General features: G+C 31.6%; 1 long non-coding RNA gene across 2 annotated transcripts in view; it reads left to right on the top strand.

The window, feature by feature from the left end:
* LOC143243803 (uncharacterized) overlaps nucleotides 1-12008 on the top strand; it is a 39033-nt gene that overhangs the window by 23575 nt on the left and 3450 nt on the right. Inside the window, exon 2 of one of the 2 annotated variants that reach the window (XR_013024767.1) lies at nucleotides 9776-9868. This is a non-coding gene — a long non-coding RNA (uncharacterized LOC143243803). Of the gene's footprint in view, nucleotides 1-9775; nucleotides 9873-12008 lie in introns of both variants that reach the window. The other variant, XR_013024766.1, reaches the window with a different exon arrangement.

Genomic DNA, 12008 nt, shown 5'->3' with positions numbered 1-12008 from the left:
CATCTAACATGGCAGGAAGTGTTACGTTAGTGTGGAAATGTTAAGAAACAAATCCAACAATTCATTTAATATGCAGGAAGTGTTCCTTTAATGTGGAAATGGTAAGAAACAAACCCAACAATTCATCTAACATGGCAGGTTCTGTTACTTTAGTACGAAAAGTTAAGAAACAAATCCAACAACTCATCTAACATGGCAGGAAGTGTTACTTTAGTGTGGAAATGTTAAGAAACAAATCCAACAGCTCATCTAACATGGCAGGAAGTGTTACTTTAGTGTGGAAATGTTAAGAAACAAATCCAACAGCTCATCTAACATGGCAGGAAGTGTTACTTTAGTGTGGAAATGTTAAGAAACAAATCCAACAGCTCATCTAACATGGCAGGAAGTGTTACTTTAGTGTGGAAATGTTAAGAAACAAATCCAACAGCTCATCTAACATGGCAGGAAGTGTTACTTTAGTGTGGAAATGTTAAGAAACAAATCCAACAGCTCATCTAACATGGCAGGAAGTGTTACTTTAGTGTGGAAATGTTAAGAAACAAATCCAACAGCTCATCTAACATGGCAGGAAGTGTTACTTTAGTGTGGAAATGTTAAGAAACAAATCCAACAGCTCATCTAACATGGCAGGAAGTGTTACTTTAGTGTGGAAATGTTAATAAACAAATCCAACAACTCATCTAACATGGCAGGAAGTGTTACTTTAGTGTGGAAATGTTAAGAAACAAATCCAACAGCTCATCTAACATGGCAGGAAGTGTTACTTTAGTGTGGAAATGTTAAGAAACAAATCCAACAGCTCATCTAACATGGCAGGAAGTGTTACTTTAGTGTGGAAATGTTAAGATACAAATCCAACAGCTCATCTAACATGGCAGGAAGTGTTACTTTTTGTGTGGAAACATTAAGAAATTAATCCAAGAGCTCTTGATAATGAGAAACCGACTTCAAATAAAAATTTATCTCAGAACTGCTGGTACTAATAAAGCAGAACAATGTTCCAACCTTCTTAGTTCATCTTCAGGTTAAGAAAGGGTTTGCAACTAACCATTGCCGGGCACATGTCTTAGGGACTAGAGTATAAACGGGTACAGGGTTGTAGGGGTGTTGCAGTTAAATGTTAGGTTATTAATTAGTATAGGTATAAAAATGTTCCATTAAATTGGTTAACTTTTGGTTTCTGTTGTTGTATAAGATGGGCTTCTTGGAATTTTGTGTTTATTATTATTTGTTTCCCTACTTAGTATTTGAGTGTTTTCTATGGTTATGTTGTGTAATAATTTTGAATTGCAGCATTCAAAAATATGTGAAGGTATTTTTGTTTATGTTCTTTGAATCTGGTTTTCATTTTTCTGCTTGTTTCTCCAATATAGAAGTTGTGGCAATACACCCACCACTATATTGGTACAGGTATGATGATATAGCTGCTGGATTCACATCTACAGAACACACACCTAGTTTCTTCAACCATGTTAACTCTATACACCCCAACGTTTACCTGTGAACAGGAATAAAACTAACTAAAAAGCATTTCTTAACCTCAAAATAACTATAACCGATACACAATTAAAAACAGAAATTCACAAAAAAAACACTCATACTGGATTATACATTCCTTGGGACTCAACACATGAAACAAAGCAAAAACTCAACATATTAAGAAATCAAATAAACACATACATAAAATTTTGCTTACCCAATAAAATTAACAATGAAATCAACAAAATAAAATAACACTTCATCAACATCAACAAATTTCCTCCAAAAACTGTTGAAAAAATTATATGCACCTAGACCAACAACAATAATCCCAAGATACAACAAATTACAAAACCTTAGACTTCTGTATACCATATGTTCCCAGCATCAGCGAAAAAATAACCAACATTTAGAAAAAAACTTATAACGGAACATAAAATTTCACCAAATGCCAAATTTATTCAAAAACTAGGTACAAAACTGAAGATCATATCATGTAAAAACTACACTGACAATTACAACACCAACATTATTTATAAAATGCAATGCAACAACTGCCACATCTTGTATATTGGAGAAACAATCAGAAAAATGGAAACCAGATTCAGAGAACAAAATAAAAAAAACACTTTCAAATGTTTATGAACACTGCAAGTCAAATAAACACAACATAACCATAGAAAACACTCAGATATTAAGTAGGGAAACAAATATAAACAAATGCAAAATCAAAGAAGCTCTGCTTATACAATACCTCAAACCAAAATTAAACCAATCTAAATGAACGCCTTTATAGCTATGTTAATTAATAACCTAAAATCTAACTGCAATGCCCCCTACAATCCTGTACCCGTTTATACTTTTGTCCCTGAGACATGTGCCGGCAACAGTTAGTTGCAAATTCTCTTTGTTAACCTGGAGATGAACTAGGTAGATTGAAACGTTGTTTTCTGCTTTATTAGGAAAAGTGTTAATACCCATATCAGCTGTTCTGAAATCCACAGGTTCATCTAATATGGCAGGAAGTGTTACTTTAGAGTGGAAACGTTAAGAATCAAATTAAACAGCTCATCTTACATGGCAGAATGTGTTACTTTAGTGGAAAAGGTTAAGAAACAAACCTAACAGTTCATCTAACATGGCAGGAAGTGTTATTTTAGTGTGAAAACATTGTGAAACAAATCCAACAATTCATCTTACATGGCAGGAAGTGTTCCTTTAGTGTGGAGAAGTCAAAAACAAATCCAACATCTCATCTAATATAGCAGGGAGTGTTACTGGTGTTCAAACGTTAAGAAACAAATCAAACAGTTCATCTAATGTGGCAGAAAGTGTTATTTTAGTGTGGAATTGTTAAGAAACAGATAGCTCATCTTGCATTGCAGGAAGTGTAATTTTAGTGTGGAAAAGTTAAGAAATCAATCCAGTAGATCATCTAACATGGCATGAAGGTATACTTTAGTGTGGAAACATTAACAAACAAGTTAAATAATTCATCTGACATGGCAGGAAGTGTTAATGTGAAAATGTCAAGAAACAAATCCAACAGTTCATCAAACATGGCAGGAAGTGTTACTTTAGTTTGGAAATGTTAAGAAACAAATTTAACAGTTCATCTAACATGGCAGGAAGTGTTACTTTAGTGTGAAACATTAAGAAACAAATTATAGAGCTCATCTTACATGGCAGGAAGTGGTACTTTAGTGTGGTAAAATTAAGAAACAAACCCAAAAGCTCATCTTACATGGAAAAAAGTGTTACTTTAATTTGGAAACGTTAAGAAACAAATCCAACAATTCATCTCATATGGCAGGGAGTGTTTCTTTAGTGTGAAAATGTTAAAACAAATCAAACATCTAAGTTAATACTGCAGAAAGTATTTAGTGTTCAAAAGTTAGGAAACAAAGATCTCATCTCACATGACAGGAAGTGTTATTTTAGTGTGGAAACATTAAGATACAGTTCCAACAGTTTATCTGACATGATATCAACAAATTTGTTGTTACTGAAGTGGATGTTAATTCTACACATTGTGATGTTGATACTGACAAGATTGTTGTTACTGAAGTGGATGTTAAATCTGCACATTGTGATGTTGATACTGACAGGTTTGTTATTACTGCAGTGGATATGGTTTCTGTATTTGTCACCAATAGTGGGGGTTTATTGTTACTGAAGTCAATGTTGATTCTGTACATGACACCAATTTTACTAATGCTTCCAGCTTCAGAAATGCTGTCTGTGAAATTTGCTGCTTCTTTGGAAAATCCATCAAAAAAATAGACAAAAATAATGACAACATATTGCATAACTTAATAAATGATTTGTACATAAAGCTATAGAAATAATTATTAGGTTCAACATTTATCTTGATAGCACTAAACTGTATAGTAGGAGTGTATTTGAACTCTAGGTTTTAATACAGTTGGTATATTGCTAAAACATACTTTAATTTCATAGTGGCAACTATTAACTGTGATGTAATATCCTCTATGATACTTGTAAGTGATTGGACTTTTCCTTAACATTGTCTAGACAATAACATACCTGATGTGGTTGTGGAATGTTTTCAGCTGTTATTATAATAACTTCAGAGAAACACATGGATAGAGTGCAGGTACATTTAGAGATATAAAAACAAAAACCATTGTTTGCAGTCTTTCAAAATAACTGACTCACATAACATATGAAGAGAATCATAAACATTATTTAAGATATGGTGGGTGTAGCAGTGTATTGTAATATTACATATATAGAATCATGACAGTTTAAAAATTGATACATAGAAGGAACAAACTTGCCTTTCTGTGAACAGATAGAATAAAATGACAGTAAATGGCTTACTTTGAGTAATGTGAGTAATGATTATATTCGTACACATTGAATTAGGTACAAATGATAATATGTAGATGTATATATACAATTATATTTATACATAAATTTATTTTGTATTTTGCCAAATAAATACCCAAAACAACTTTGTTTCATTGCACAATTTATACATGTATATACATAATGTATATGTTAATTACTGAGAACATAGTAAACTGTTTACAAATAAGTTGTGGTCAACCTGCTGTGTATTCCATTTATAGGCATTACACTTGTAGCTAATTTCATATATAATATTGTTAACTGAAGGTCACACCTCAAAATAACCCATTAAACTGTCAATGCTATATTGTGAATTATGAAGTAATGATATTATGTTAACTGTTTTTTGTTGATTACTCTATATTATTTGTAGTATAAGAACATAGATACATTTATCTATAATAATTATTTACCCTTCATTTTCTGTAAAAGCTGTTTAAGTTCTTCAAAATGTACTTAAACCATGTACTTAAAGTCATATTATGTTTGAGTATTCTATAAATACACTTGAAAATGTATAATTATCTGAGTGTTTAGTAAAATGTATGCTGTGTTTTCAATAAAGTCCCTTTTATATTTTAAGATAAAAGCATGGATGTATAAAACAATATTAATCAAACTGAAATAAGTAATGTAAGTTGGCACACTAAAGGTTAATGATCAAACTAATGTTAAATCAATCAGAAGAAGTTTATGTTATAAATATCTGAGTTACTCAGGAAAAAAAATGTTTACAGTTTTCTCATAAACTACCCAGACACAGATAAATAGTACTTCCAGTGTAGAATGTAACACTGTTTAAAATTACGTACGCTTGGTATGTAAGTGACGTTTTCACTTTCTGCTGCTTAAAAAATGTTTGGTTGACACCTACTGTCTCTCCTACGTTTAGAAAAAGTTTGGCAACTATGCAAGATGATGTAGAAAGGTTATATTGACACTTTGTTGTCTACCTAAGTGGTGTAAAAAATCACATTGACATACTCTATTATATCTTACAATCTTTGAGTAGTTGAATACATTATATCATGAGATAAAAAGACTAGACCAGAGCATGTGAGGGAATGGTCTTTAGATATTAATATTATATATTTATGTTATAAATTAAAGCATAAATATTAAAAATGTTGATGTTTCATGAATACATGTAATACAGCTGTTGAAGAAGGCGTAAGCACAAATATTTTGCATTTTTACCTCCCGTAAGGTCTTCTGATTGTAAAATAGTTTATTACAGCAGTTATTATCATAAGTGCAAACACTTGGAATAGGCAGTAAATGTCTCAAGATATTTTATGATATAAAACACCGTTTCTTTCTTTTATTTTTTAATTCTTATTCTAGTCATGTGTCGCCTTAACTTCCGAATAATAATTTCTATGATAACAATAAGCTGGTACACGTTTACCATATTTTTTGTTAAATCGTTCTAAATATTCTGCTGTATTTAGACACAATTCTTTACCATGAAAGTATTCGATCCCCGCTCAAAAAAACGACTTTTTTTTTGCTGCCTTAAATAAATCGTTTTCTTTCTGTCCGACCGTTCCAGTCTGATTCTCTAGAATTATCGTTCCGATAATGAGTTTTATTCTTATTGTAATTATTGTTTTTCCATACAGAAAATAGTCAGAAGTAATTTTTACGCGAAGCAGAAATCTTGTTTTCAGTTATGAAGGAAGATGTAACTTACTTGGAACACAACGTGAAGAAGGAAAGACAGTTTTGTTTATGTTTATTATGTATTGTTCTATAACACAGCGTTTATTTAACTTTTACTTTCATCCCACATGTTTAGATGCAACAGCTGCAAGGGTTAAGAGCTTTCGTTTGTCGGCCAAATGTTTAGTTAAACGTATTTTTGTCATGGTAATTTTGTAGTTAGTTTGGTATGCGTACATGAGTAGTGAATACGAGTGACATTGCTTTTGTATGTGGACTCGTAAGTAGTAGTTCTGCTTTACCCCTACCTAATCGTTCTTTAGATATCTCCAGTTTATAAGAAACACTGCGCTAAGAGCTTGGTACGTTCACCCTCCCAGAAAACCTTGGTTGTTGACCTCGTTTTCACGGTAGCGTATAATCATTTTCAAAAAATAAAACATCGGCAGATTACTAAACAAAAAATCGTGTATTTAGGTCATATGCTGAAATAAGTATAGTATGTATACATTACTTTGTTTTAATTAGAAATTGTAGATATGTTTTGTTTTTTACTTCAAGGAACTTAAGTTGTGTCGGTTGATACAGAAATGTAAACTTATGCAAAGAAGTCACTTTTCTAACTTTTGTTAGTTGATACAGAAATGTAAACTTGTGCAAGGAAGTCACTTTTCTAACTTTTGTTAGTTGATACAGAAATGTAAACTTGTGCAAGGAAGTCACTTTTCTAACTTTTGTTAGTTGATACAGAAATGTAAACTTGTGCAAGGAAGTCACTTTTCTAACTTTTGTTAGTTGATACAGAAATGTAAACTTATGCAAGGAAGTCACTTTTCTAACTTTTGTTAGTTGATACAGAAATGTAAACTTGTGCAAGGAAGTCACTTTTCTAACTTTTGTTAGTTGATACAGAAATGTAAACTTGTGCAAGGAAGTCACTTTTCTAACTTTTGTTAGTTGATACAGAAATGTAAACTTGTACAAGGAAGTCACTTTTCTAACTTTTGTTAGTTGATACAGAAATGTAAACTTACACAAGGAAATTACTTTTCCAGTTTTTGTCAGCTGATACAGAAATGTAAACTTGTGCAAGAAATTACTTTTCCAGTTTTTGTCAGCTGATACAAAAATGTAAACTTACACAAGGAAATTACTTTTCCAGTTTTTGTCAGCTGATACAGTTTGTTTGTTTTTGGAATTTCACACAAAGCTACTCGAGGGCTATCTGTGCTAGCCGTCCCTCATTTAGCAGTGTAAGACTAGAGGGAAGGCAACTAGTCATCACCACCCACCGCCAACTCCTGGGCTACTCTTTTACTAACGAAAAGTGGGATTGACCGTCACATTATAACGCCCCCACGGCTGGGAGGGCGAGCATGTTTGGCACGACTCGGGCGCGAACCCGCGACCCTCAGATTACGAAGTGCACGCCTTAACGCGCTAGGCCATGCCAGGCCAGCTGATACAGAAATGTAAACTTGTGCAAGGGACTACTTTTTCAGTTTTTGTTAGTTGACACAGAAATGTAAACTTGTGCAAGAAACAACTTTTCTAGTTTTTGTCAGCTGATACAAAAATGTAAACTTACACAAGGAAATTACTTTTCCAGTTTTTGTCAGCTGATAGAGAAATGTAAACTTCAGATACAAGGAATTTATTTCTATAAGTTTTGTAGGTAATAAGAAATGTAAACTTCTGATTCATGAACTTCTTCAACATTTGTTAGCTGATTATTATTGAATATTCATAAAGTTATTGTTAGGCCTTACTTCATCTGTTTATAAAATATATATTACCGAAGAGAAACATTTAATAAGACGTTACAAGCTTGAATGCCAGTTCCAGGTTAGGCAATATGTGGGTCTTGTTTTAGTTCCAAGTTAAATATGGTGTTTGTTTTATAGACTTGTATGTCAGTTCCAAATTACTGTATGGGTGTTATACAGTTGAGTATTAGGTCTTGGTTAAACTAAGTATGGCTATTTCTACTGGCCTGACCTTTTACATAAGATAAAACATCATTAACTATATTTTTTTTTTGTCTGGCTTAACTGGAATTTTTTATTGATTGTTCATATACAGCTTTTTAATCATTGAAGAATCCATTGGAATTTCATAACAAAGTGTCTTTTTAGTTTCATGAGTCACTGTTGGTCAAGATTAAATGATTGTAAAAACAGTTTTTAGTATTTTTCTCGAATTGGATATATATTCCTAACTGCTGTGTAGATAGAAATATCAGTAAATTATGTATTCTTACTTAATATCAACTTCATTCAGAGTAACTTACCTGCTTAGAGTAAAACTAAAAACCAACCTGCTTGTAAATACATCTAATTGAATGTACCTGCCTTATTCCCATATTTATAAAGATTATATTGCAATGTTTCTTCAGTTTGGTAACAATATTTTTGATCCTTCACGCGTTTCATTTTATTGCAACCTGAGAACTCACTAGAAGTTCTTATTTTGGAAATGTTTGGAATATTAGTTCATAATGCACAATCCACCAAAATAAACAACTATCTGTTATTAATTTGTAATTAAAAATACTTTCAACTTAGGATAATGTAATTATAAGCTGTGTACATCAGTACAAAATATTTTTATTGGTAATACTCAGAAGAAGTGAAGTTGGTTTAGTTACAATAAGAATGTGTTCATGATGATCTATAGAATAAGAGTACAAAATGATGTTTCTATTGGTAATACTTGGATGAATAGAACCTTATGGTATGCATATTGTCATCTAATCTACTTAATTAGACTACAAGTATTTCAGTGATGTCGAGAAACCCACTTGTTGAGAAATTTATATGCAAAACATAACCATAGAAAACACTCAAATACTAAATAAAGAAACAAACATAAACAAACGCAAAATTAAAGAAGCCTTACTTATACAACAACTTAAACCCAAAAAATAAACCAATATAAAGGAACGCCTTTATACCTATATTAATATAATAAAATAAATAAAATTATATATTCAAACATCTAATACCGCCCTCTACATTTCGACACACAGTTACACAACCCCTTTCAAACACGTGGTCAGCTTCCGGTCAGTTACCTCCTTCTTTGTGAACCTGACGATGACCGAAGAAGGTCGAAATGTTGTTCGCTCTTCTATGTAAAATATTTTCTCAACCCAAACAAGCCGTTTTTGCATATAAACTACAAGTATTTGTTACTACATATTAAATCTGACAATATACAGTGTTTGTTACTAGATGCTATATATTAAAACTAGCCAGATACAGATGTTTGTTACTATATGTTTTATATTAAAACTAGCAAGATAGAGTGTTTATTATTAAGTGCTATATCATAAAACTAGTTGGATATAGTGTTTGTTACTAGTTGCTCTATAACAGAACTAGTCAGATATAGTGTATGTGGACATTGACTACTGAATTCATTTAACAAGTTTTGGTCCAGGTAAGAGTTCATTTATAAAAGAAATATTTAAACTAAATAGATGTTTAGTGAATAAGTTTGCGGTTGTAATAAGGAAGCTGTTTGAAGTACAAGAGAAAGAAGGTTGCATGGTAGTTAGAATTACTGAAGATTTGTGTCTTATGTTTGTCTTCTTGTGAAGTTATTTTGATTTACTGAAATATGTGTTTATGTATAGAACTAAAAGTTGTTTAGTGTTGAAGCTTATAAAAGTATCCAATACACGTTTTCCTCATAAAACATAGTTACAGCTGTCTTACTGTCAGTATAATGTATTCATATCCTTGATGTTAATTAGGGTAACATGCTACAATGGAGTGAACCTGAAACTCTTAGTCAGCTCTTGGAGTGGATCCAAGGACACAGCAGGATGGATGTGTGTGATCACAGGGTTGGTAATGTAGCTATGTCATTGATTTACATGTATAATACCTTACTTTTAGTGTCATATGCCCTACAAGCATATAATGTTGGTAATGTAGCTAATTTTTTCCTGTATATGTACAGTAATTTACTGTAATATGCCTTAGGAACATAAGGCTGGTAATGTATCAGTAACACTAATGTACATGTGCTGTGTCTTAAGTTCACTGTAATTTGTACTATGAACATAAAGCCAGTGATATATCTGTAACTTTCACACGTGTAATATCTTTAGTGTCATATGCTCTATGAACATAAGGCTGGTAATGTATTTGTAACTTTAATGTGCATGTATTATGTCTAACTTCAGTGTAATTTGTCTTATTCAGTTAATATTTTATTACAACAGGGTAATGATTTTGTTTATGTTGACATCTTGTTCTTGATTAATACTTAACTTTGGTTTAATGTACCCTGTTCAGAGGATTTGATTATGAAGGTACAGTAATCTGTTTTTGTTTTGTTTTTATTTTGCTTTCTTACTTATAGATAGAGCTGAATGATTTAATCAGTTAATCAGTATAATTGATTATCTTTGAGTATTGATTAAATAGGTTTGTATTACACGATTTAATCAATTAATAGAAGTTATTGTTTCTGATTATTACAATATTTGATTAATCTAAATTCCAACTTCATCAGTGCTTATTAAAATAATCTTTTGATCAAAATTAGTATTTTTAATTATTACTGTTTTAATTACTCCATTATTTTATAAATTGAAGTTATGATTAAATTAATTATCACAAAAATAATAGTAATAAATATCCCAGTTTCTAGTTATTACAATTAGCAATTATTCCAACTGTTCAAATAATCAGAACATTGCCATGAAACTTGTTATGGCAAAGTTAGTAAGGCTATCTGTTGTTGATGTTTAATTGGTGCTATAGTGAAAGCTTGCAGCCACTGTTGTATGTGAACTGTCCCTGCCAACCTGTGATAATTCATTAATTGAATTTAATCACTTAAATAATCAGAAGATGCCACTAATTGCTTAATTCTACATCTGAATACTTTTATTTGAATAATACAAATATTTAGTGTACTGTGCCTTACTCGCAGGGTTTTACGATGGTTATGTCACTTTGATGTATAAAGAAACATCTTGAACATACTTAATGTCTAACTTCAGTTTGCTCTGCACTTTTCAGAGATTTTGATTATGATGGTTATGTAACTTTGCTGAAAAGAGAGATCTTGAACATACTTTTCAATTTTGATTATGATGGTTATGTAACTAACTTCAGTTTGCTCTGCACTTTTCAAAGATTTTGATTATGATGGTTATGTAACTTTGCTGAAAAAGAGATCTTGAACATACTTAGTGCTTAACTTCAGTTTACTGTACACTATTCACAAACTATGATTATGATTGCTTGACAATGCTTATGAACCAACAACTGTTCATTTCTAATAAGGTACATCACTACCACCTCTTACATAAATAGTTATTCTTGTTCACTGCTGCCCTTTATATGCAAAAAATATTTTGCTTGTCTCAGGTGTTGAAGTTCCCACCCATTTGACTGATTCAAATGCATCTCACATGTGCAATTCATCATGTGACAACCCCCTCCACTAAACAAAATGCAACACACTCTTTTGGTGCATATGGTATCCTCTATTCAATTCTATCAAACTAGTACTTGTGTTGTAATGTTTAGTTTGTACTCTTCTCAAGTAATTTTTTTTGTCTTTGTATTAATTTCTCAACAAGTTTCACTATTTATAATACAGTAGTGTTGTTTGTAACTTGTTGAGTTATTCAAACTGGAATTATTTTATATTTCTAACTGGTTATGGAAATTATTACTTCATTACAAACATTTTTACTTTTTTTCTGTGAACACAGTTGTGTTTAGTTATTCATTTTGCATTATAAATTCAGTGTTACCACTCTGGAGGTTATATGTTTTATTTGCACATTTACAAAGGCTTCAGGTAATCCTTGGGAAGATATTTGGCTCTACTTCATAGTAGAGATTAATCATCCACAAGCTGACCTTCTTCAGGGCCTCACCTTGAATTTAGAGGAATATTCATTTTGACAGTTTGCTAACTTTAGGAAGATAACACATTATACTCTTATGGCTTTTGAATAATTT

This window comes from Tachypleus tridentatus, chromosome 1 (assembly GCF_004210375.1).
Source record: "Tachypleus tridentatus isolate NWPU-2018 chromosome 1, ASM421037v1, whole genome shotgun sequence".
Classification (NCBI taxonomy): Eukaryota; Metazoa; Arthropoda; class Merostomata; order Xiphosura; family Limulidae; genus Tachypleus; species Tachypleus tridentatus.
Note: the sequence above shows the minus strand (reverse complement) of the source record. Positions and strands in the feature narration are given on the sequence as shown.